The sequence below is a fragment of the Erinaceus europaeus genome, chromosome 7 (assembly GCF_950295315.1).
Source record: "Erinaceus europaeus chromosome 7, mEriEur2.1, whole genome shotgun sequence".
In the NCBI taxonomy this organism is placed as follows: Eukaryota; Metazoa; Chordata; class Mammalia; order Eulipotyphla; family Erinaceidae; genus Erinaceus; species Erinaceus europaeus.
In genome coordinates, this window is record NC_080168.1 from 44,452,438 (window position 1) to 44,480,264 (window position 27,827).

General features: G+C 42.2%; 1 pseudogene; it reads right to left on the reverse strand.

The window, feature by feature from the left end:
• Positions 1-2,449: 2,449 nt before the first annotated feature.
• Positions 2,450-4,358, reverse strand: LOC103126222 (transcription initiation factor TFIID subunit 9-like; annotated as a pseudogene).
• Between the last annotated feature and the right edge of the window lie 23,469 nt (positions 4,359-27,827).

A 27,827-nucleotide genomic window follows, 5' to 3' on the forward strand; every position in this document is an offset into this window, starting at 1 on the left:
TATTATTCCTACACACTAGTTACTCACACACTGACTGAATGTGTACTCTGCTAGACACCATGGGGAGAGGCAGAAGGACAAACCAGATGTGACCCTACTCTTTGGGACTCTTGTAACCTAAAACAGGAGACAGGACTCATGCAGAGAAGTAAATCTATATACCAATGCTTCCACAAGCATTCACTTAACTTGATGTTTAGACATACACATCCCAGGGGCATTGTTGGAAGTTTCTGGAAGTAAAACCTCTGGAGATTTGAAAAGACCCAGAAAAGTGACTCATAGGTTTGCCTCTGAGGCTATTCCAGATATGAGGAACTATATCAGTGGGGTCCCAGATTTAAGCCAAAAGTTGCATTTGACTGCAAAGAAGGGATGTGAGTTTGAGATTTGAACAGTTGTTGAGTAGCAAAGAAATTCAATAGCCTTAGAAAATGTAGACTCCTTGGAACAGAAATCTAAACAGAGAGAGATGTCTGGAAAAATTTGTCCCAATTGTCATTTGACTTTCTTTTCATAACTTTCTTTGATGACTGTGGTTCTTGGAAGTGCAAATACCATCTGGGCCCAGATAATCCCTAAAACTCAGGGATGCTGAGTAAGGAAAAAAGAAATGGAAAAATAACACAGAAATCGTGTGTGTGTGTTTGCTCTGGACACATTCACATTACCTCTAGAGGAAGTATCCAGGGGACTGTGTGGTGATGCACCTGATTGAGTGCACACATTACAGGTTCAAGCTCCTGATCCCCACCTGCAGGGAGAAAGCTTCATAATCACTGAAGTAGGTCTCTCTCTCTACTTCTCTTTCCCTCCTCCTCATTCCCTCTTGATTTCTGTCTCTATACAAAATAAATAAATAAATTTAAAAAGAAAGCATTAGAAAACAAAAACAAAAAATAAGAAAGTGTCCAGGACTGAGACCATCAGTATTTTCACGACACAGTGACCTCAACACCTAGTCAGAACACTCTGTTTTATTTTGGGAAACTATCCTTTTCCCATCGAGCATAGTCATCAAGTCTCATGGTCAAGATGACCATAGTGCTAGAACTCAAGTAGGACCAGCCAACAGCCCCAACAACCCCATTTCTCAATTAGAGTATTAGACTCTAATTGAGACTCTCAATTAGACTCAGGAGACTGGAGTTGAGTGGAGTTCAACCAAGGGGACAGCAATGAAGAGTCTCCTTATTGACAACTGCTCTCTTTGTCCAACAACAGGAGATTTACCTCCTGTTCTCTGAGCTACTTCTCCTTGGTCTTCTAAATTTCTCTTTTGCTTTGACAAAGTTTATTTCTATAGCCTGCAATCAAATCATATAATAGATGAACGAGAGAAATCATAAACACACTTACAGAGTGTGCACGTGTATCTGCCTGCCTCCCTTTCCCAGCCCACCTGCCTCAGAAGCCACCTTAAAGAATGACAGCTTCTCAGCTGGCACAAGGATCCAGGTTTGAGCCCCTACCTCCCCACAAGTAGTGAAGCTGGTCTTCAGGCATCTTCCTCTCCTCTCTCAGTTTCTCTCTGTCCTGTCCAAAATTGACAGCAGTAGCAACAACAACAGTAATGACAGCAGCAGCAACAACAATAGAGAAAGATGGCTGCCGGGAGTAGTAGATTCGTGATATAGGCACCGAGCCTCAGTGATAACCCTGGAGACAAAAAAAAAAAAAAAAAAGAATGACAGTTTGTTCTGTAAGCCAGGGTTCTCATAAGGGGAATGTATGTGTGATACCAGGTGGTAAAGCAATCAGTTGTAGACCATATGATACCAGTTTTTAGTTCAGACAAATTACTAATAATTAATTGCCCCTTGACCTCCATATCTGTCTTCAAATATGAAACCAATTACAGGAATAATTTAAGCCTCAGCAGTAAATTTATATGCCATATGCTAAAGACTGTTTCCAGCTATACATAGAATTTCTATTTCCATTTCCTCATGTTAAAAGCCAGAACAATAAAATAGATCCCCAGTGTCACTCATATAGTATTTTTATCCTGTAACCTTACAGTAATTGGTCAGTATGACGATAGAACACCTGAAAACCTAAAAACAAATTATTGTTATGAACATTGGCTTTTTATTTCTATCATAGAAAATGCATGTTGTTTGATAGTGATCAGCAAAACATGCTACAAAAAGGTTGACAGCACTTTATGACGGAATTGAAAGGAGTCCAGAAATAACAGAAGTATGCACAGCTCAGGAATTGACTACAAAGCTACTGCAAATTAGAGCAAGGTCAAATATGAGTAGCATCTCCAAATACTGGCAGGGCTGCATTCAGAATGGATGTAGAAAATCTTCAGATTCAGGGGATCCTGAATTCCTCTTTCATTAATGTGTTTCCTTTGGGTACAATTCCAGGATGCCTGGCTTTGAAGCTCACAGTTTAACCATCAAATCATGTCTCTGCCTAGCATAAGCTGGATGTGATTAGCTTATTTTAATACCTCAATAATAGCTAGTGGAAAGTGGGAGATAGACAGTAATGGAAAACTTCAGTGAAACTAAGAATTGATCCTTTTTATTTTTTAAGTGAAGAGCTTTAAGGATCCAAAACTGTTCTTGGCTACCCTTTTCACCATAAATTCAGTGCCACTCTTTTTTTTTTTTTTAACTGATGCATGAAGACTTTATTTTTTACATTAATCAAAAATCTAACAGCATAGTAACTATATTTACTTGCTAAATGCCATTCCAAGTTTTCTAGACAGAACTTGAAAACATTCACCCTGCACGTTCAATCAATATAATGAAGGCCAAACATACATGTTACATGCATCAAGGCTAGATTACATATTATTGTAGTCATCAATATCTTCACACTTTCATTTCAAGGCATTGGATGGTTCATTGGCAGCATTTTGTGATGACACCATATTTGTTGTAATAAGAATGTTTTTGGATCCAGTTAATGATGGATTAATAAGAACATTCTGAAATGCTGATTTTGTAGGACTTGACGCTTTTACAGCTGAGGCCTATGCAGTGGGCATCTGCACTGTAAACCTTTGCCCCATAACGGACATTGGAGTCCCTGCTTTAATTGAAACAGACATGGTTCGTGGCGTTGGTGTGCCAAGTGTAGGGATAGTAACTGCTAATAACTGAACCAGCACTAAATCTTAGAACTGTTATTCTTCTGGCAGAAGTAAATGCCTTTTTTTTTGTAAAGATTTAATATTATAGTTTGGAGCAGGCAAGCGATATCTGTCAGGTGGTAACTGAGGGCCTGAATATGGCTTGATCAATGGCAAAGGGCTTTGATTTCCTTTTATATATATATTTATATTTTTATATATATTTATATATTTCCTTTTTATATATATGCATTTATAATACCCTTGTCTTTATTATTATTTTTTAAATATTTTTATTTATAAAATGGAAACACAAGACCATAGGATAAGAGGGTACAATTCCACACAGTTCCTACCACCAGAACTCTGTATTCCATCTCCTCCCCTGATGGCTTTAACCTCTGGGAATATGGACACAGGGTCATTATGGGGTGTAGAAGGTGGTAGGTCTGGCTTTGAAATATCCAGTAAAAAATCTCTTTGGGGAGGAGAAGTAAAATACTGACTTGCACAACACTGACTTGCTATTGCACATTCTCTGCATCAGCAGTACTTTTCTTAGCAGGACTTGAAAAAATTTTTGCATCATCTAAAATAGTGGTCACAATTCCAACATCTGATTTACAACTCTTGGTTCATATTCTGTAATCCCCATATCCTTCAGGATTTATGCCATCATCTGTGCATCTTTTGGCATGCTCTTGGGAAAAGCCATCTTGCCAGACTCCTGCTCATTGGTACACCAGGGGTTGGAAAAACAGCTCTAGGCAAAGAACTTGCAACAAGATCAGGACTGAAATATGTTAATGTGGGTGATTTAGCTTGAGAAGTCTTATCAGTGCCACTCTTTTCTTGCACTCTTATAATGACCAGTAATCCCTGGGATTTTGTTAACCTGGGACACTCACTTGTTTCTCTCTGTATTGAGATGTGATTGTCTTGACAGAATTAGATGTCTTTTTGTAGTGCCATCTGGATTACAGGTTGCTTCAGTCAGGGTTCAATCAAAGATAAAGCACAAAAATGAGTATTATGGGGATGGGGTTTATTATGGGGATTTGACTTTTCAGAAGTATTAGGGAGGTTTAGAAACTGAAGGAATGACAAGAGGAATAAGAAGATTAAAGCAAGAGCCACTGAGGGACCCTTCTGGAGCAAAAATGGAAGTGAATGAACTCAACCAGGAGAGGAACTAAGAGAATACAAATACATCCAGAATTTTCAATGGATAACAGAGACTCTCTCAGACTCCACAGAAGTTCATTCTTTGTACAACAAAATATCTGAGCCTCAGGAAAAAAAACACTAATATAGTCATCAGATCTTTGGAATATAACTAAAATAGGACTACTAACTATCTACAAAATAGAACCCACCCCCAACTCTTCTTATGAACTATTCCAGACTTTGGGTTCATGATTAGTCAATAATTTGTTTGGCTCTATTAACTCTTTTTTAACCACTGGGTTCCAGATGTTAACATGATGCCAACAAGACTTCCCTGGACAGAAGACTCCACCAGTCTGTCCTGGAGCCCCACTTCCCCAGAACCCCACCCTACTAGGGAAAGAGAGAGACAGGCTGGGAGTGTGAATCGACTTGTCAACGCCCATGTTCAGCATGGAAGCAATTACAGAAGCCAGACCTTCCTCCTTCTGTATCCCATAATGGCCCTGGGCTCATACTCCCAGAGGGATAAAGAATAAGAAAGCTGTCTAGACCAGGTAGAATAGAAGCAACCGGTGGCACAGCTATATACAAGATTTGTGTATTATACAGCAAACCCTAACAAAGGGACTTTTCAGAGTTAACCCTATCACCAAATAATGTGATGATAACTGTAACTCTTCATTGTCTTCTTGAACCCTAAGACAGCAGGAACCTCACATTTCCACAATAGAGCCTATATTTCCCCCAGTCCTGGAACCCTAGGGTGGGGCTCACTTTCCTGCATGCTTCTCTCAATTCATATCAAATAATATTGTACACACCGATTGCAACCTAATCAATGCAATGAGTGCCACCCCAGCATGCTTCACTTCAGACTGTGTTCAGAGACTTCAGGTGTGGAATGACAACTCTTCAGCTTCATCACTCGGGTGAGAACTTTCATTTCATAGTATTCTCTAATTCCATTCCAGGTGGTCCACTCCCCAAACCTAGATATAGACCAGTTCTCCTGAGATAGAGCATATGTTCACACATGTCCATAAACCAGGGCAATATATAGACCTGAAAGGAGAAGTACACAAGAGTCTGCAGTGAGTACCCCCCAACACTTCATCTGCACTATTCCAGCTTTTAGGTCCATGATTGTTCAACAATTTGTCTGGCTTTGTATGTTAACTCTCTTTTCAGCCACCAGGTTCCGGATGCCAGCATGATGCTTACCAGACTTCCCTGGACAGACGACCCCACCAATGTGTCCTAGAGCCCTGTTTCCCCAGAGACCCACACTACTAGGTAAATAAAGAGGCAGGCTAGGAGTATGGATGGACCAGTCAATGCCCATGTTCAGGGGGGAAGCAATTACAGAAGCCAGACCTTCTACCTTCTGCAATCCACAAGGACCCTGGATCCATACTCCCAGAGGGATAGAGAATGGGAAAACTATCAGGGGAGGGGATGGGATATGGAGATTGGGTGGTGGGAATTGTGTAGAGTTGTACCTCTCCTATCCTACGGTTTTGTTAATGTCTCCTTTCTTAAATAAATAAATAAATAAAACACATTAAAAAAAGAATAAGAAAGATATCAGGGGAGGGGGTGGAATACGGAGTTCTGGTGGTGGGAATTGTATGGAGTTGTACCCCTCTTATCCTATGTTTTTTGTTAATGTTTCCTTTTTATAAATAAAAATTTTGAAAAGGGAAGTTGGGTGGTTGCACAGTGGTTTAAGCGCAGGTGGCATAAAGTCCAAGGACTGGTGTAAGGATCCCAGTTTGAGTCCCAGGTTTCCCACCTGCATGGGAGTCACTTCACAGGCAGTGAAGCAGGTCTACAGTGTCTATTTTTCTCTCCCTCTCTCTGAATCACCCTCCTCTCTCATTTTCTCTCTGTTCTATCCAACAACAATGTCATCAATAACAACAACAATAAAACAACAAGGGCAACAAAAGGAAATAAATAAATTTTTAAAAGCCTAAAAAAAAAAAAAAAAAAAACAACTTATACCTGAGCCTAGAGCTAGGGCTAAGTCAGCAGGTTAGCAATTAGGAATAGAAGCAGAAAGCAGAGCAAGGTAGAGTGAAGACAAGCAAGGACTTGCTGGGATCTTATCTCAAATCATGGTCAACATCTGCTAAGAGTAATGACCACTGACTTACTTCCACTTTCAAGATTTTTTTTTTAAGTATTTGTTTATTTGGTAGGACAGAGAGAAAATGAGAGGGGAAAGGGAGATAAAGAAGGAGAGAGAAAAGGAGAGACCTGCAGCACTGTTTCCCCACATGCGAAACTTCTCACCTAGAGGTGGGGGTCTGGGGGTTAGAACCCAGGACCTTCACATAGTAATATGTGTGCTCTTTCTGGTGCAACACTGCCCAGCCCCACTTTCAGAATCTTGAACATGTCCCTTCTTTGGCCAAAGAAGGGCATATTGAAAGCATTGAGAAAGTCTAGTTAAATAAATTTGACAGTGGGACAGTGCAGAATAGTGAAATCCTTGTTGACTTTTGTAATTAATTTCCAAATAAAGGCAATGGGAAAATCATTCTTTCTCCTTATATGGTGCCACTATACTTTATGCAAATGAAAGCAGAATTAGTCTCTCCAAGATTGTGTTTTATTCATCTTTGGATTAAAGTCACATTTGTTTCTAGTTTAATCATCTTCCCTTGAATATCCTATAACTTAAATGCTAAATTTTAAAACATACTGCTTTGATCACATAACATTATATAGTAAATCATTAGGATAGAAGGTAAAGAAAAGAAAAAGAATACACACATGTATACACATATGCAAATAGATACATAAAAATATATGTGAAAAAGGGAGAAATGCTCATAATCATTATAGTTAGCATTTCTTCAACTGGCCATATTATCATAGCTGACATTTATCTTTTCTTCTGTTATCCTTTCCAGTAAGCATTTCAGTTGGTCATAATTCTTGGTCTGGTTGAATCTCCAAAGTCTTAATTCTGCTATCAGTCTTGTCATCAACTGAGCTCTAGTTTTCTATTTTTTTTTTTTTTTTGAAAGAAGGCATGATAACCTTAGGAAATGTCCCGAACATTGCCTGCATTTAATACATACTGCTTCTCGTCCTCAGTGTATAACAGTAACTCAGTATCCCTTTTGATAGTCAAGGTCAGCCAACCTGGCCAATTCAGTAAGCTCCTCTTTTGCTTGCTGGTTTCCAAGCATCAGGACCTCAAAGTATCCAGGTAGTAGCCAGGTAGCAGTCATTGTTTTCAGTTAATAAAATGATTACTAGCCCCTGGTAGATAATCACCTATCAAAAACACTCAGAACTTGATCATGTTTTTGCAAAGTTATCGATGTCTTCTTAGACTCTTTATGCAAACAGATTCTTAGACTTATTTTTCTATTTATTTATTTGTTTGTTTTATTAGATAAGACAGAGAATCTGAGAGGGGAAAAGAGAGAAGAAGCAAAGGAGACACCTTCAAGCTACCACCTGTGTATCTTCTTCCTGCAGATGGGGCTGGGGGTTTGAACCCAGTTCCTTGTGCATGGTAACATGTATGCTATGTGCCACACTGCCCAGTCCTTCAACTTATCAGTTTTTTTCTGAGGTATGAACTTGGAATTTGAGGAGTATTAGGACACACACACCACGTTCTATGTGAAAACTAAAGAAAGGAAAAGAGGGAGGAGGAAAAGGAGTTAATAAAGTAGAGGGGAAGAAGACAGTAGAAATAAAAATGGTGCTTATCTCAGGGAAGGTAGGTTTTTCTAGAAATTGTATCCCAGATGTTTCTTGTACTTGACAAGAGTCCTCATCACATGTGTTGCTCATGGGTCTGAGGCTGCATGTTCTCATTTGACATATTGTGAAATAATTAATATGAGAAATCTGTTTAGGAACAATGAGATCTAATGGTTCTTGGGACGTAGAGCTGTGTTCATTCAGAAACATGACATCTAGAAACAGAAAAAAAAACACCATTGAATCTTGTACAAGACTATAGAAACTTGAATCATTTTTATGAGGCTTAAAATAACAAAAATTTCAGTTGAAAAAAATATTGAACACTTAGTCCAAGACAGAAATTGGTGGGGCAAGGGTAAGACATGCATTGGCTGGGATTTTACCTATTAATCAAGAGAAATCAGCAGAGAATTTAGTCCAAACATGTGCTGCACGTAGTCTCTACTCCTGTTGCCAAGGGTAGAATTATGGAGAATTATGGGTGAGTTCACTAGGAAGAAAGTGAAAAATGGATGACATCTGCCCTCTGAGACCTTTAGTTTTCCTGGTAGCTACTGCAGGGGCCTTGCCTTTCTGTGATGAAAGCTTCAGACATATGATAGAAAATGTCATGTGAAGGTGGACCAATCTGAAGCCAGGGCTCTGTCCATTTTCCTGGGATGCTGGCCCAATACTCCTCTCGCTGCTGACAATCTCAGATACCCTTGATGATTTGTGTCATTGCTGTCTTTGATGGAAAATTGTGAGGACTGCAAGAAAACCTGAAAGCCTTGTCAGTCAATAAAAAATCATAGTATTGCCATCTCCTACCACTGCCATCATATCATTCATTCACTCAGTAATATTTGTTATACCAGATGCTGATGGTGTCTGTCCATCAGAGATCCTCTGGTACACTCTAGCCAACTCCTTTTGCCAGTATCTTCATCTATTTACCAGAGGGGTTTCTCCAAAGCCCCTCTGCTTCTTTAACAGACAGATGAAGGAGGAATTCATGCTTCATGGGAGCACTCCCCCCTCATGCACTACCAAGTACTAATGACTAATGAGTATTTACCACTCCTGGGCTGAGGAATATTAAAGCACATTCCCCACCATTCCCCAGAGTTCCCCTGTGGGGCTAACCTCCAGTGGTCCATCATGTTAGCTGGACTGGTAATACATCCCTGTATAGCTTCTGTCCCAACCCTGAATAATTCTGACCCCTCCCAGCCTTTCCTGGCCCTCCCTTCAACATGAGCTACCTCCACTCAAAACCTGGACTTAGGGTCTACTACTCTTGAGCAACACACACACTTGCAATGCGTCAGGCACTCTGGAGATACTCCTTGAGTGAAGCATCACCAGGTTCTAAGGTTTTTTTGGTGGTTTTTTTTTAAGTTTTTTTTTATTAAGATTTACTTATTCCCTTGTGTTGCCTTATTTTTATTGTTGTCGATGTCATCATTGTTAGATAGGATAGAGAGAAATGGAGAGAGGAGAGGAAGACAGAGGGGGGAGAGAAAGATAGACACCTGCAGACATGCTTCACAGCCTGTGAAGCGACTCCCCTGCAGGTGGGGAGCCAGGGGCTCGAACCAGGATCTTTACTCCAATCCCTGCGCTTTGAGCCATGTGTGCTTAACCCACTGTGCTACTGCCTGACTCCCGGGTTCTAAGGTTTTTAGACAGGGTGACAGGTTGTTGGGGATGTGTTTGCTAGGCATTCAAGAGTCTGTTCTAACAGTTAGTCTCATAGTATCTATGGGAGGCTTAAACTCAGAAAGCATTTAAAATAGTGCCTGGTATTTAATAGCACTGAAGTAATTATTAGTTATTATTTTTATTATTCTGCTGAACTATACATTGAATATCTGGAAGTTCTTTGTTAAAATAGAAATTCCTATGCAAAGTAGGGCTTTCCACCCTTAGAGGCTACTAGCATTTTAGAGATAATAGATTTATCAGAAATGTTTTAGTATATTTCTAGACTTGAAGGAATGAGACAAAAGATAAGGTAAGCTTTGTAGGTAGTCGGGAATGAACGATAGAGAGTTACAGGATGTCAGGAGAGGGGCAGGACACCTTCCATGCTGGTCTGGAAGAGGGAGTCTTAACAGGCGACTCACTCTGGACAGCCCATGTCTTATTCATTTCACCCCATTGCCTTTCAGTGGCTGAGAGTGAGGATGACCCAGTCACTTCATTACCCTGAACGTCAGTTGGGTATGCCACCTGGAATATCACCCCAGCTTCACCAGGTACCCAGAGCATCCCAGAAAATCTGGATGGGGAAGCAGTGCTTAGCAACTTGATAAAGGCCAAAGACATCTCTCTCATCTTGCCCCCAGACTACAAGGAGGAAGGTGAAAATGGGCAAACCCATTCTCAATAGGAGGACCCAGCAGGCTTGTTAACAGAGTCCTGAGAGCGGAACTGCTGCTCTGGGCCTCAAGGAGCTCTGACGTCAGGCCACATCAGACTGTGAACTCCTGAGCTTTGGCCCTCTCCTCTTTGATGATGTGGTCCTGGGCAGGTGTCTGGACTCTTAGTTTCTCTTTATTTGCCCATCCATTAAGAGAATCATAGTAATCATTCTCACCTATTAGTGTTGTTATGAAAATGAAACGTCATAATTGAAGTGCTTGGCACACCATACGCATTCAATAGTCAGTTATTATTTGGAACAGATTCCTGGCAGAGGTAGAAATGATCTGCCAGTATTCTTTACTTCTCTATCTCTGTGACCATCATCCAACCATCTAAAGATGGGGTTGGGTTCAACACTCTAGATTTAGGGAGCTCTGTGTTTTGACTTGCTGGCTGCAGACATTAGTCAAGCCTGCCCACCATTCCTAGACATCACCCTCCGTGAGATGAAGGCTGTTTCCCTGAGCCACGTTTGTGACTCGGCCTACAAATGCAGCCCATTCTGTGTTCCTGATAGGCCAAGTGTGTCCTCAACTCGGTACAGAAGGGAGCTGGGGGTGGCGGGGGGGATACACCAGCTTCTTCCTCCTTTTGTGGGGCTGTGACTTCTCAGCTGGGAATGCCAGCAGCTGCCAGAAGGTGTGAGTTTAGTTGTCCACAGTGGTGTCAGTAATAGCTTCAGAAGGCTCCCTCTCTGTATCAGCAGCCTCCCTTCTCTAGTTCACCCCTCTGTTTCTCTGCCAGTACACTCTAGCATCACTTCCCAAGGAATTGCGTTGAAATCCTTCTTGCTGAATCCATGTGTCAGGGAATCCAAACTGAGACACCCGCTGACAGACCCCTTTAAACCAATTCAGTCCAGGCCAAATGAAGTGCAAGGTCATACCTGTGTACAGTCACGACCGTCTAGACAGCCAGCTCAGGTCTAAGCAAAGTTTCGCCTGCCTGAGTTATTTGGGTTGGCTTGCCCAGGCAGCCCTGGACTCCCTCCAAAATTCTTCCAGCCCCCACTTCCCTTCCGTCATGGAGCCTTAATCTCCAAAGCTGGCAGGTCCCAGATGGGAACAGCCAAGGGTTCTGTGAAGGGCAAATTGTGGGCTGCTCTGGTGAGGAACACAGGGTGGAAACATGGCTCTCCTTCGGGTTCTCTAGCTGGGACATCCAGGTTCCCCTACCTCTTCTAAGCCCAGAGATGAGGCTCTGATTGTTGTGTCACTGCAGTCTGTGCCACTGGGGGTGTGCACAGAAATGGAGGTGAGGGGATTGGGCAGTAGTGCTCCAGGTTGAGCTCACATGGTGCAAAGCACAAGGACCCGCTCAATGATCCCGGTTTGAGCCCCTGGTTCTCCACTTGAAGGGGTGTCGCTTCACAAATAGAGAAGCAGTTCTGCAGGTGTCTATCTTTCTTTTCCCCTCCTCTCTCCATTTCTCTCTATCCAACAACAACGATAATAGCAGCAGGAACAACAATAGCAACAATGGAAAAAAATGGCCAACAGGAACAGTGGATTCATAGTGTAGACACTGTGCCCCAGTGATAACCCTAGAGGGAAAAAAAATAATGGAGGCAAGCTGCACCACATGAAAGTGTGTAAAGGCAGGCCCACCCTTGGCCATTAATTCACATGTGACTCCAAGTCACTTTTTTTTTTATTAACACTAACTAGAGTTATTGCTGGGGCTTGGTGCCTGCACAGTGAATCCATATCTCTTAATAGTCATTCTTTCCCCTCTTATTTGATAGGACAGAGAGAAACTGATAGGGAAGGCAGACAAAAGAGAGGGAGAGAGGAGATACTTGTCACACTGCTTCACTGCTCATGAAGCTTCCTCCTCCCCCCCCCCCCGGGGGGCTTGAATCTGTATCCTTGTATGTGGTAACATGTGCACTTTAGCAGATGTGACATTACCTGGGCCCTTGAGTTGAGTTACTCGTGACTCTGTTAAGCAGAACTGATGTGGGCCATGCATTTAAATTGATGCCCAGGCCCTTGTTGGAAAGCTACCAGCTACACAGAGGACACAAAAACAGTGCAAAGTCTAGAGATGAGAAACAACTCCAAGTTTTTGCTTCTCTCTAGAGTGAAGACCCCCATGAGCAGAGGGGAGGGAAGAGTACCCAGGACTCAACACTACAAATCCGAAAGCCAGAGAGCATGTCTTTCCAATGAAGACAGATGCCTGTGGAAAACAGGCATTTATTGAGGGCTTCATATGGGCTGAGTATTGAACTAAGTAAGCACATATATAAATAATTGCCCTTCATCCTCTCACCTGCCTCTCACTTAGATTTCCTTAGTGGAGAAATTCAGAGAATGGTTTTTTGTCTTTATTTACCTGGCTACTAAATCAGGAAGCTGAGACCTGATCTGGGTTTCTCTGACTCCAAATCTGTGTTTTAACCCATCCCACTCAGACAGACTGACTCACTAGACTACCCTGATTTGTGACAGTGAACAGTCTGGTCTTCCTCATGTCTGTGACTTGCAGTGCATATTTGTGGTGTACCCACTACTGGCATCATAGGTAGAAAGATAAAGCAAACATCCGACCTTGAAATTCCTTTGATTGTTCTGTTTGTTTCCGAAAACCATTGTCGATATGATCTGTGCTTTCAGTGATTCAGCAATCTTCTTTCATGAAATCACCCAGAACGTGTCCTTCCTCTGGACTTACCCAGCCTCTAGCCTGGTCTCTCTGCCTTGAGTTTTTCGAGATCACTTTATGAAGCACAGCTTTCATAATTTCACCTGGACTTCTATTAATTGCCAAAGGACACCTCCTCCCTCTACCACTGGGCTGTGTATGGAGACAGGACAGGGCTGGGTACTAGGAGACCAGAATCTGAACCTCACCCTGCCAGAGACTCCCAGAAGATCAGCTACTGAGCCCCAGTCTTCTCTTTTTTTGGGCCTCAGATGCCAGACCTGAGTGGCGCTCTGTTCTCTTTACCTCTCATAAAAATGAATACAGAAAAATTAAAACATGCAGAGTTTCTGTCCTAGTTGTTACACATTAGTTTCCATAAGACTTATCACTGGGGCTCGGAGGCTGAATGGTGAATTAGCTCCTGTTGGCCATTTTTAATTTTTCTTCTTCTTTTTTTTATTTGATTGGACAAAGAGAAATTGAAAAAGATGGGGAGATGTAGAGAGGGAGAAAGACACCTGCAATACTGCTTTACCATTTGTGAAGCTCGCCCCTAGGTGAAGATGGGAGCTTGAACCCAGGCCATTGCACATGGTAAAGTGTGCATTCAACCCAGGGTATTTCCATTTGCCCCCCTGAGTTTGCTTTCAAAGATGGGGTAAGTGGTAAACAAATGACATGGACTGTGTCAGATATTGGTCAGCGCTAAAGAAGAGAATAAGCAGGGTAAGAACACAGGCTAAAAGGGGGGTGAAGGACCAACAAGATGGCTCACCTAAATAGTGCACCTGCTTTGTCATTCCTGTAGTCTAAGTCTGAGCCTGACCTCCATTGCACTGGAGGATGTTTAATTAGCTTCCCCTTGCTCCTTCTATCTCTTTTCTTTCTTTCTCTCTTCTGTCTGCAAGTTTTGGCTCAGAGTGGTGGAGCACTGGTAACACCAAAGGCCAAAAAGGTGACCAAAGAAGAATCCATATAAGGGGATTGATATAAAAGGGGCTTGGAGGAGCTGAGATAGAATTCTTCAGGTTTCTTCATGGATCAGTTGTGGGGTTGGGCAGGCAGGTTAAGTGCTCACAGTGTACAAGGACCAGGGTTCAAGTCCTTGGCCCCTACTTGCAGGAGGAAAGCTTTGCGAGTGGTAAAGCAGGGCTGTGGGTATCTGTCTCTCTCCCTCTCAAGCTCCCCCTCCCCTCTAAATATCTCTCTTTCTCTATCCAATAATAAATAATTAAAAAGGAAGAGCTGTGCAAAGATCCTGAGGTAGAGTGACTATGGCTATAGTTAATTAATAAGAAAGGAGACCAGAAGGGCTAGAGAGAAGGAGCCATCCACAGAGGCAGAAAATGAAGTATGAAGTGAATCGCGGAAGACTTACAAACCTTGGGAGGGCTAACAGAAGTCACTGGAGGATTTGGCAAAAAAAGGGACAAGATCTGACTTAGATTGTGAAGTGTGGTGAATAAGCTATACATTGTCAAGAAGGGAGCAGGGAGATGAGTAAGGAGACACTTAAATAAAACCCAGCCAGAGCTGTTTGTGAGCAGGGGTTGGAGGAGGACAATGAAAGAGTGACTGTCAGTTGGGGAGCTGCACTGACCTCTGCTGATAGATTAAACACTGAGTGAGAGGAGAAGGAGCCCCCCCTCCCATGATGGCAGGAGAAGTTCCAACAATCAGTTGCCATTTTCTTTAATTAGTGATTTAATAATGATCTACAATCTTGTGGAATAAGAAGGTTACAATTCCATACAATTCCCACCACCAGAGTTTCACATCCCATCCCCTCCACTGGAAGCCCCCCTATTCTTTATCCCTCTGGGAGTATGACCATAGATCTTTGGTGCAGAAGGTGGAAGGTCTTGTTTCTGTAATAGCTTCACCTCTGGACATGGGCAATGACAGATCATACCCCAGCCTGTCTTTCCCTATAGTGGCAGGGCTCTTGAGAGGTAAGGTGCCGTGACTCATTGGTGAGGTCAATTGCCCAGAGAAGTCAGTTTGGCATCATGGTAGCATCTGCAACTTGGTGGCTGAAAAGCATTAATATATAAAGCAGAACAAATTGTGCTTAGTAGTCAGGAACCTAAGTTAAGAATATAGCAGATTAGATTTTGGGTCTTCATGTTAGAAGAAGCTAGGAAGTCTATTTTAGGTATATTCCAAGGGGCCCATGACTTTACTAATTTTTGCCTGAGCTTAACAGCTAACATACAGGTAGGCTAAAAGTATTGTCTGGGAAGATGGTGTCAGATTTTAGAATAGGACTGTAAACCTGGATCAAGGCAGAGAGTAACTCTCAAATATGGGAAAAGTATATAGATACCACTAACTGTAACCCCCATCAACCTGACCTAGGGCCCTATTCTTATTCAGCACAGGAGCCTGTGTAACCTCTGCATCCCTGTAGGTCTGGGCTCATATTCCATGTTCATAGATAGAAACATTCTAGACTGCACTCATTTCATGACCAGTCTTCCTCAAGTGGCAGAGTAGGCTGACCCAGCCTCCCTTCGGAGAGTGGGTCAGTCCCTACCATTGCTGTTCTACATTGAGGGTAAGATCCTGTAGAGGCCCACAAGAAGGTTTATGATGTTGTTCCTGATGGATGTGACCAGTGAGGGTGGAGAGAGGGATCTCTTAGAGGTCTAAACCCATTATATCTACGTAGGAATCCTGGGATTTGGTGACTAGGGGTCAGTTGCTAATTATAGAAACATGGAAGCCCAGATCGAGGAACAGGTATGGGTGGGTAAGAAAACGAACATAGTTTTCAATACATATTCCATGTTGAGTGGAGAAGTGGGGCAAGGCTATGTTTATGAATCAAGTCCAGAGGAGCCATCTAAGCTGCAGACACAAATTAAGGAGTCATCAGCATAGAGCTAAGGAGCTAGAGGAGGGAATAGTGTAGACAGAAGACAATGGTGGTATTTAACATGATATGGGGAGGGGAAGCAAGTTAGCAGAAGCAGTCAGCAAGATAGCAGGGCTGGGAAAGTAGCCTGCTGGAAACTGAGGGAAATTTTGTTTGTTTGTTTTCTTTCTTGCTTGCTTGTTTGCTTTTCTTGAGGAAGAGAATGTGCTGATTTGTGGTCAGGATGGCTGACAGAGCAAGAAACGGGGGGCTGAGGGCTGGCCCCTGAATGTGGGGACATGAGGGTGGCCTTTGCAGGGGTTGCTTCAGTGAATTGAGAGTTGGGTGAAGAAGGCTGAGTATATAGGACTCTGTCCCCTACTATCCACTCAAACCAGAGCTTCTACAAACATAAATGTATACAATACAATCATATAACACAACACAAACACACATGCACAATTCACACAGCACACATACAATATATACATATATACAGAGTAGACATACAGTAGGGCTTTCTTTTACCTTTAATTTATGCTGTAACATTCTTGACTCCCCAGTATACAATTTGGATGACTTTGATCACAGGATTTATGGAAAGATACCTAAGAGATGTTTTTCTCAATGTTTCTTAAGATCATATATGTAGGTTTGTGTTGTCTGTTAGTGTGATGTGTATGTACTGTGTTGCATTTATGTATATTGTTTATGTCTACACTGTATGTATGTATATATCATAGAGCCAAGTCACAGCCTAAAGGCCTCTCTTCCATATGCAATGTGAGCCACTGTCACTTGGAAGGAACCACATGAGCTTCTCTGCCCAATACACCTGCTGAAGTTCTTCTGCCATTTTTCTAACCACTCCTGTAAGGTTTTCCATCTGAAACTATTCCTGCTCATACACACCCTAAACTTTTCTGATGCTAATCCTCACTGCCTCATGTAGACACCTTGCTTTTAATAGCCCACGATACTTGTAAATCTCCTGAGACATAGCAGAGGTGAGGAAGGCTGCCCTTGATACCCTAAGGGACCATGGAAATGTGCTTGGGAAATATTCTAGCATGGTGCTTGGGTCAGACTGGACGGTGATGAGATCCATCTCGGTAATGAATTACATAAAGTTTTATTTGCATACAGGTTTCCGCTCTTAACAAGCTTTGTACCACTGGTTCATTCATCATGTTGAACTTCAAAAAGGAGACTATAGAATTTATTAGTATAGTCTTTTCCATTTCTTTTTTGTATATACTTTTTTCCCTTTTATTTCCTTTTTGTTGCCCGTTTTTATTGTTGTTGTAGTTATTGATGCCGTCGTTGTTGGATAAGAAAGAGAGAAATGGAGAGATGAGGGGAAGACAGAGAGGGAGAGAGAAAGACAGATACCTGCAGACCTGCTTTACCACCTGTGAAGCAACTCCCTTGCAGGTGGGGACCAGGGGGCTTGAACCAGGATCCTCACGCTGGTCTTTGTATTCTGCACTACATGCTCTTAACCCACTGCGCTACTGCCCAACTCCCTGTCCTTTCCATTTCTTAGCTGAGTGACCTCAGGCAACTTATTTTATTTTTCCAGATAGCAGTTTTCTCTCCTATCCAGAGATAAAAATAAGAGTAGGGGCCAGGTGGTAGTACACTTGGTAGAGCACACAACTTACAGTGCACAAGGACCGAGCTTCAAGAGCCTGGTCCCCACCTACAAGCTTCACGAACAGTGAAGCATTACTACAGGAATCTCTCTTTCTCTCTCCCTCTCTGTCTTCTTCCTCCCTCTGAATTTCTCTCCGCCTCTATGCAATAAGTAAATAAAATGTTTTTAAAAAATAAGAGGACATAAAGATTTTATGAATTAGTGATTGTACGATGTCCACCTTCAACAGCATCTGGGCTCGCTAAGTCCTTTTTCCATCTAAGTTGACTAAATAAACAGTAATCATCTGAAATTAGGAACGATATGGTTAGCAAGGGTTAGTTTATGTATCATCTGTGTTTTCTGGTTAAAATTATCAGCAGGGCATTTATTCAGTACTCAGTGAGCAAATGCTATCTGTCTGGCATTGTGCCATTAACTTCATGAAAAGTAGACTGATTGTTTTATTGCACCAAAGTAAAAGACTCTGGGGTGGGGGTGGTGGTTCAGGTCCTGGAACATGATGGCAGAGGACCTAGTGGGGGTTTTGTTGTTATGTGGAAAACTAGGAAGTGTAATGCACGCACAAAGTATTTACTGCCAACTGTAAAACATTAATCCTCCAATAAAGAAATTAAAAGACTGGCAAGATAACTCACAGGATAGCTCACCTGGATAGTGCACCTGCTTTGCTATGTGCACAGCATGGGTTCAAGCCCCACTTCTACCACTCTAGAGGTGCTGTGGTGTCTTTCCATCTCTCCTGTCTCTCTCTAGCTTAAAAAAAAAAGTTGACCTGGAGAAATAAAACCCTGGGACAAGAGAAAAACAAAATTTTGTCTGTACTCATTAATGGCTCACTGTTTCTAGCACTTTCATTTTTGCAACAGACAAGAATGTCCATTTGTTCAGCCCCTACTGAAACACCCTGAAGCGTCCCCCCAATAGAGACCCCTCCAAAATTTCCACCTTCCCCAAGTAGGAGCAGATCCTGTTGTAGCCTAGAAATGAGATTATGGAAGAAAACCCTGTTTACCAGTCTCCTGTTGGAAAACAGCAGTGGCACATTGTGAGAAAAGCTCATTTCCAGGCCCCTGGGGCCTTTTCCGTCCTCTCTGAACCCCCTTTGCTTCACACACTGCAGGAATGAGGTGTCACACCTGGGGAAGCTGTCTGGGTCCCTCCTGATTATGTGTGGGGAGCTCAGGGAACTGAAGTGAAGAGGGTTCAGGACCAGCTCCAGCCTCTCTTCCTGTGCTGGCTCCCCCTACATGCACTTCACCCCCCTCCACCACCCCCGCAGTGTCCTGATTGGCTTCCCTGAATTGAAGGCTTTGCACTGGAGCCTGGAAAGCAGTTGTGATAGTCATGGTGACTGAAGCTACCCAGAGGGAGAAATGGAAAGTCACCATTGAATACAGAAGCCAGACTATTGGGTGTCTCATATCCTGGTTCCAAACACAGATGCTGAAGGGGAGATCAGAGAGAGGCCCAACAATAGCAGCACTGTGGGGCCTCTGACAGTTGCCCACAGTGACTTAGAAGAAATACAGACTGGGATGTGTGAGAGCTTGGATTATTTATTTATTTTTATATTACTCTCTGAACAGTAAGATAGCTCACCTGGGCAGGCACCTGTTTTGCCATGTGTACAGTGCAGTTTCAGGTCGGGTCCCCAAGTGTACTGGGAGTAGCTTTGGGCTGGCTTTCTCTCTCTCTCTCTCTCTCTCTCTCTCTCTCTCTGACTATCACAAAAAGCTTGGAGTGCTAAAGCTGCCACAATGGCAAATAATAATAATAATAATAATAATAATAATAATAATATCACTACAAATCAGTCCTGGGGCCAGGTGGTAGCACACCTGGTTGAACACAAGGACTCAGTAGCATTTCAGTTAATTCTTTGTCACACTTTTCCTTCTCTACCTAGGTCTGTTTCAACTAATAGACCCAAACAAATGCTCTTTAACTCGAGGGAGCAATGCCACTACTCTTTTTAGTGAAGGAACTAATGCCAAAGTCTGCCTGGTGCTCCTTTCTGGTTGCTGTCATATCTGTCCCTTCATCTTCCATCGAACAGACCCAGACTCAAGCTCTCCATAGTGTGCTATGGTGGTTCAATCCCTCTTTTCTGTGTTGAGTCTAACTCCATTGCTCAAACCCAACCCATTATTCATACTGGTTCCAAAAGGACATTATAAAGACACATAAGAAATATGTGCTGGGGGGCTTGGCAGTAGTGCAGCAGGTTAAGCGCATGTGCAGCAAAGCACAAGGACCGGTGTAAGGATCCTGGTTTGAGCCCCTGGCTCCCTACCTGCAAGGAGGTCGCTTCACAAGTGGTGAAACAGGTCTGCAGGTGTCTATCTTTCTCTCCCCTTCTCTGTCTTCCCCTCCTCATTCAGTTTCTCTCTGTCCTATCCAACAATAACGGCAGCAGTAACAACAATAATAGTAACAACAACGATAAACAACAAGGGCAACAAAAGGAAAAAATGGCCTCCAGGAGTGCAGGCACCAAGCCCCAGTAATAACCCTGGAGGCAAAAAAATAAATAAATAAATATGTGCTGATGTCTTATTTATGTAATTAGCCCACCTCCTCTCTCCATTCATCTCTGTCCTTTTTAATAACAATGACATCAATAACAACAAGAATAATAACTACAACAATAAAAACAAGACAACAAAAAGGAAAATAAATAAAATAAAATGGAATAGAGCGAGAAACAAACAAAAACCAAGATAGGATGCAGCATTATCCAGTCTGTAAAGCATAACCCAATCTCCCTGACCTGACCCTCTGATAAAGTCTAGCATGAATCCTCCTCCATGGGATGCTAGTGGGGGCTGAAACACTTCATTATGGAATTTAAAATGTCTGTTGATCTGCTCTCCACATATGTGGCCAACCACATGGTCTGTGCACACCCCCTCCACCACCACTTTACATCCCAGAGCACTGCACTACTTCTGGCAAAGGTTCCATGATGCTTGCTGTGTGCCATCTCATCCTGACTAGATGCTAGAACATGATCTGGTTCCTTCAATTCTCTCTCTTCTCCACCCCCCACAAAGTATCCCCAGTCCAGCCCCTATATCCTCATCACAGTCTTCAGTGCAAATGATAAAAAGCCACGAAAGGGGCATCTATATCTTCCCACATGCTCCCCTATTCGAGGAAGATTGAAGTCTTGAGCCAGTAGAGTTTAAAGTGGGATTTCGGTGTTTTTGGCATTCTGAGTTTTCATGGCAGTGTTCACAGAGACAAAACTTTCAGCTGATGCTCTTCAATGCAGATTCCTGGGTTGTGAGACAGCAGCTGGGGAGATCCTTCTGGACAGCTATTAATCATGCTTGTTCCTTAGTATATTTATATTTATCATCCCTTATGTTCTCTTCCTTCACAGCATCCCCAAGCCTTCAAAAAGAATAGCCAGGAAGTAGTTCATTGTTTCTTAAAAGCGGAAACGATGGGGCTTACTTACAGTAAGTCTCTCCTATTCCAGTTAATAATACTGATTTATAAAGGCTGCTGGGGCTTTCCTCAAAGGGAGAAAAAAAAAGTAAAAACCCACTTGCTGCAGCTCCTAGCTGATATCAGAGGCATTTTAATAAGACCCAGCGTAGAAACATGGGTTTGGGTTACACTAACTCCAACTGATAATTAGCTGCAAACGTTTGATAATCTCAGGAAAAAATGATCGGCATGACTCCATGTGGTTTGGAATCTAGATGACAAAATCCTGGGGGTTGGGAGGAGTGGAGAAATTGGTGCTTTCAAGTGAAATGAGAACCTTTGCTATGGAGGAAGAGGACACCTTCTGAGCCCCAAGGAGCACTATGTTCCAGCAGCTGGAAACACTTAGACTGCCCATGTTTTCCCTCTAAGAGAAAAATTGCTTCCCCCAAGGTCCCTAACAGTACTGAACATGGTCCCACACAGTTGAGGAACAAGCAAATAAATGGCCCTTGACATGAGTAATATCCTCCATCCCCATGGCCCTTTACATTTTTCAGAGGTTTGCATTCCCAGGATGCTGCTGTTGCTGCCCATGTGTTGCTTTGTTTTGTTTTTAATTACAGATGACCAGTGAGGTCTAGGGAGGTGACAGAATTTTTTACCTGAGGTCTAGGGAGGTGACAGAATTTTTCATAAAACAACAGAACAGGTTCGGTGAGAGAAAGATGATTCCAAGTTCCCAAGGAAAACTGTTTGGAAATTTATCCATCAGACATATGTAGTAGGTGAAACTTAAAAACCAGTAGCTTCACCTGGTTGGGTGCCCATGCTACAATGTGCAAGGCCCTAGGTTCGAACCCCAAGTCCCCCCACCTGCAGGAAGGAAGCTTCACGAGTGGTGAAGCAAGCATTGCCACAGGTGTCTCTATCCCTCTCTATCTTCCCCCATCTCTATCAATTTCTCTCTTCTCTATCCAATAGAAAACAAACAAGTACATACTTTAAAAAGGAATTTTGGGAGTCAGGCTGTAGCTCAGCGGGTTAAGTGCAGGTGGTGCAAAGCGCAAGGACCAGCGTAAGGATCCCAGTTCGAGTCCCTGGCTTCCCACCTGCAGGAGAGTAGCTTCACAAGTGGTGAAGCAGGTCTGCAAGTGTCTATCTTTCTCTCTCCCTCTCTGTCTTCCCCATCTCTCTCCATTTCTCTCTGTCCTATCCAACAATGACAACAACAATAATAACTACAACAAGGGCAGCAAAAGGGAATGAATAAATAAATATTTTTAAAATCTTAAAAAAATTAAAAATAAAAAAATAAAAAGGAATATTACAAAAAAAAAAACCAGTATCTTCCAAGGATAAAGGGATAATGGAATGGTTTGAGCATCTCCGTGTTGGAGAGATTTCATTTGAAAGACACATATAGTATGCTTAGTACCAGTGATGAAGAAAATACTGCTTTTTTTAGACACCCAAATTCAGCAGTCTCATGAAGTTGCCTTGTGCTAATACACACACACACACAAACACACACACACACACACACACACACACACACACACACACACACATACACGTAACTGCTTTCTGCCCATTCTTATAAATAGCGGGAGCCTAGGTGTGCCATCCTTACTGTACCACCATGCAAAGAGTCTAGGGACTTAGGATTTTCCTGGTGACTTTTGGGTTCTGCCTAGCTCCCAGTCTCCAGTGTCTCTCTGTATCGCTTTCGACTCTGTGAACAGGAGAGATAGCTCAACAGTTGAGCATGGAACTTAAATACAGGAAGTCCCAGGATTGATCCCTGGCTGTGCTGTGCTCTAGTCTCTACTCACTCACTCACTTGCTCACTCGCTCACTCACTCACTATTTTTCTCTTATGAAAATAAAAAGTAAATCTTTTTGTAAAAGAATGAAAGGCGGTGTCGCAGCGGGTTAAGCGCATGTAGCTTTGCAAAGCACAAGCACCAGCAGAAGAATCCCGGTTCAAGCTCCTGGCTCCCCACCTGCAGGGGAGTCACTTCACAGGCAATGAAGCAGGTCTGCAGGCGTCTATCTTTGTCTCTCCCCCCCCCTCTCCATTTCTCTCTGTACTATCCAACAACGACATCAGTAACAACAACAATAAAACAACAAGGGCAACAAAAGGGAATAACTAAATAAAATATTTTTTTTAAAAAGAATGAAAGCGACTCTATAGTATGTTGACCCCTTCCTTGGGTATGTCAAACATTAAGAAAGTTAGGAGGACATTTTTTTTTCCTCTAGGGTTTTTGCTGGGCCTGGGTACCTGCACTATGAATCCACTGCTCCTGGAGGCCATCTTTTTTATTTTGTGTCGTTGTTGTTGCTGTTGTTGTTGATGTTGGGTAGGACAGAGAGAAATTGAGAGAGGAAGGGAATACAGAGAGGAGGGAAAGAAAGGTAGACACCTGCATCCCTGCTTCACTGCTTATGAAGTGACCCCCCAGCCCCGCAGGTGGGAGCTGGGGGCTCGAATTGGGATCCTTGTGCAATTTGCACTATGTGCACTTAACCTGGTGCAATACTGCCCAGCCCCCAGACATTGTTTTCTCATCTTCCCTTCAGAATTCTATGAAATAGATACTGCCTACCCCTGCTCACTATTTTATACATATGTGGAAACCAAGGTTCAGAGAGATTTAAACAACTTGGTCAGGCTCATACATCCAGCAAGTGATGGAACAAGAATTTGAACATAAACCTACTGATGCCAAATCTTCTACATTTTTTAACTGAATTTCAATATTCCTTGTTCAGAAACAGAAAACTATAGCCCCATAGTTTTCTTTTCAATGTAAATGTCTAAAAAATTTCTTCTTTTGAAAAAATACTGAATATAGTACTTAAGATCAATGTGAGTCTTCAGTCTAGAATCCAGACCATCAGGTTGCAGCCCATCATACTTTGAAGGAAGCCTCATAAAAACACAAAGTGGGAATTGTCTCTAAGGAATTGTGCTAAGTAGTCTGACTCTACTGGGGGAAATAAAATTCCTCATCAGAGCTTCATGGAAGTGGAAACTGAAAGATTGAGGACCTGTGAGAAATAACAGATACTTTTAAAAATGTCTGATCAGAAATAGAAGAACAGTAGAAGAGTTTAAAAACAAAAATAGAGTTGTTACAACATTTAGAAAATATTTTAAGATCATGTAATATCAAGGCTAGAGAAACCTGAAATAGCAGCTAAGACTCCCATTCTTTGAAAAATAGAAGTAATACTGTGAACCACTGGTAGAGTCAGCTAACTACTTTGCAAAACCCAATGAAAAATGAAGATGTGGGATCCCTTGTTCAAAAAAAAAATACAAGTTTCAATAAGCAACTGCTGATTGTTAAACCAAGACCCTTCTAAACACTGGCTGTGTGACCACACAGTCACACATTATGAAATCAGCCTTCTTCAAAATATTACTAACACCAGTGACACGTTTCAGTTAAAACAGCCTTTTCACAGATTACAGAATTACAATAGCTCAATTGAGTGAATGAGGGCTGCCTTTTAAAAATATATATGTTCTCAAAAATATGTGTATATGTGTGTCAGAATCTTGATTCATTAAAATGACTCTGTGCCTCCCTGTACCACTTGTGCTTAATATGATGTTTGCTAGCCATTTCTATTTAATAGAAAGCAATTAAGTTAATTTGCTCATGTATATTCATTGAATAAACTCTTTAACATTGACACTGAGCTAAATACTTTGCTAAGCTGTTAAGACATTTCATTTGAACTTAATAAGAATTCAGTGAAGCATAGGACTTTTCACTTCCAATATACTTACTGAAGAGCTAAACATCAGAGATAACGGTAAAGTTGGATACTCCAGGACATAGATTTGTTAATAGGCTCATTGGGATGAGAATACTAGTTGCCAAAATGCTCTGTGGAGTGCCTTTAAAGTATTAGGATTGGGAGCCGGGCGGTAGCGCAGTGGGTTAAGCGCACGTGGCACAAAGCTCAAGGATCGGCGTAAGAATCCTGGTTCGAGCCCTGGCTCCCCACCTGCAGGGGAGTTGCTTCACAGGCGGTGAAGCAGATCTGCTGGTGTCTATCTTTCTCTCCCTCTCTGTCTTCCCCTACTCTCACCATTTCTCTCTGTCCTATCCAGCAACGATGGCATCAATGACAACTACAACCATAAACAACAAAGGCAACAAAAGAAATTTGAAAAAAAATTAAAAGTACTAGCATCTCCAAGACATACCTTTTTCTGTCTCTGTGCTCCTTCTGACTTTTTTAAAAAGAAAATCACTTTTTTTGTTTTTATTAATTTGATATACAAAGAAATAAATTGAAGGGGATGAGATAGAGGGGAGAGGAAGAGAGTGACACCTGAAGCACTGCTTCACCACTCGTGATTTGAACCTGTGTCCAATGCACACTGGATCCATGCACTCTCTGATCCTTCTGTTTCCAAAGTTTCTAGAGTAACTGCTAATGTATAAAGACAGATGTTTAATGCACTTTTGGAGATTGCATAGTAAATGGCCTAAAAAAAATAATTATTCTGGGCTAGCTATCTAGTTCACTTAGTACACTTCTTTGCCAGATGTGCCACCCTGCTTTGAGGCCAGTCCCTGCCGCATTGAAGGAATCTCCAGTGTGGTGGACTTTTTCATTCTCTGCCTCTCTGTACCTAACGGGAAAAAAAGTAGGTTATTCCACCAAGCCCTCTCCTCATGGCAGGGCACTGATTACTTTCTGAATATGCATGAGCTCCTCCATAAGTGTGTTGGACAAAGCGATAGAGCTTTTTGTGACTGGTATACTACTAACACAAGCTGCATGTGTCATTTCCAGTTTGAGGTAGTGAAAAAGCTCCTTTGTGATTCTTTGGTTTTCCTCAACTCAATGTCCCCAGAAATCAATGGTGGATGTACTGGTATCAAGATAGAAGCCTGTTGGCTCCCTGAATTACCAGTTGGAGAGAGTTGCATAGGGGTTGCAGTGAGCGTTACGTAAACAAAACACATTTTCATCTGAAAGTCACCAAAATCTGTTCCTTCCTACCTCTTAACCTAGTGTCACCTTGACTAATAAACACTGTCTCTCTCATCCAGGGGTGCTTTCCCTTCTGTTTTTCACTCTTTGTGTTACGATTAACCTATACCAAGGCTTTCAGAATTCCTCGAACTGCCTTTTGTTTTTCTGGAAGCTTCTGACAGCTGTAAAGTTTCTGCTATTTTCATTTTGATTTTACATTAAAAACAGGTGTGACCCCAAAGATTGGAGGACTTGTAAGCATCCAAGAGCTAGAGGCTTCCAATGCTTCTAGCCCTTTCTAAAAGAGATGGATTTAGGAAAACAGTGTTAAACGGTTGACCATCTATACTATAACCTGGATCCTGATTTTCAGTGACTTTATAAAAGGGAAAATTCCTTTGATTTGTTTTCTTTAGCCAGAAGTGGTACAGGAGAAACCAAACCACTGGCGTAGCCATAAGTATGACACTTAAATGCAATAGTTATTTCTGAAAACAAGAGCAAATGAGATGTTATCATCTTAACATGTGATGAGATTGCATTATGCCCAAAATACATGTAATGTATGAGCTTTCTTTAAGGGTATTGCTCATCTCAGAGGCTATGAGCTTTGACCAAACATGTCCCCCAGTGTGATCACTGTAGTGCTTTTTTTTTTTTTTTTTAGTGGGAAAGGTGGGATTTAGAATCTGAAGAATTATGTTGCTAGCAGTGTTCCCCAGGGCAGACGAGCTAACCTTTCTCAGCCTCACTTCCCAGTTGTGAAGTACAGCAGCATTTACCCCATAAGATGACTGCAAGAGGGGGGTTAGGCAGTGGCATACCCAACTGAGTGCACAGGTCACCACACCTAAGGACCTGGAATCAAAGCCCCACTCCCCATTTGCAGGTGGGGGAGGGGAAGGAAGCTTCATTAGTGGTGGAGCAATGTTGTAGGTATCTATCTTTCTCTTTCCCTCTCTATCTCCCCTGCTCCTCTCAATTTCTCTCTGGCCTATCAATTAAAAAGAAGAGAAAAATGGCTACCAAGAACAGTATATTCCTCATGCACACACCAACCCCCAGTTATAACCCTGCTGCCAATAAAAAAAAAATACTGCAAATAGTACATGGGTCGAGGTGTAGAATCCTCTTAGCCTAACACAGAGGAAGTGCTCACTCACTACACTTACTATTATGGAAGAATCTTAGGGAATAGATAGAAATTCTTCATTTGTTTAAAATGACTGAAATGCTCAGAGACAAGATGCTATCTGGAGTCAAAGCTAATGAAATCAGACTGGCCTCCAAACTCATCCAACTCAAGACAACTTAAAGCAACAAACTCCTTTGTTGGTAATGTCATGGGATCAGGGTGGCTAGAAGGTAGGTAGATAAACTAGTCCAATTTAAATAGTTGTGTTTCTGACAAGGGAAGAAGGTATTCAATGTAGAAGTCACAGCAGAGCCAAGAAGGTACTGTTTTGTTCAAAGTTGTTTTGCTCTTAGAAAACCTATGCAACCCAAAGGGTACAATAAATGTGATAACGACCAAAAAAAAAAAAAAAAGAAAGAAAAGAAAACCTGCCCACCAAGGCCAGAAGAGATGGTGCCCACAAGCCACCAAGAGATGGCTCCCCTAGTCCTTCCAGTTTGCAGAGCACCCATATTGACCCTCAGAACCACTCTGATTGGCCCAGCATGATTGCCTTGGACCAATCACCATGTTAGGTGAGGTGGGGCACTGACCACTCACTGCATGCAGGCCATGCAGGTGGTACCACTTCAGTGACTTCCTACCAGAATCATCAAGGACAGGCAGGGACCTTTCTATG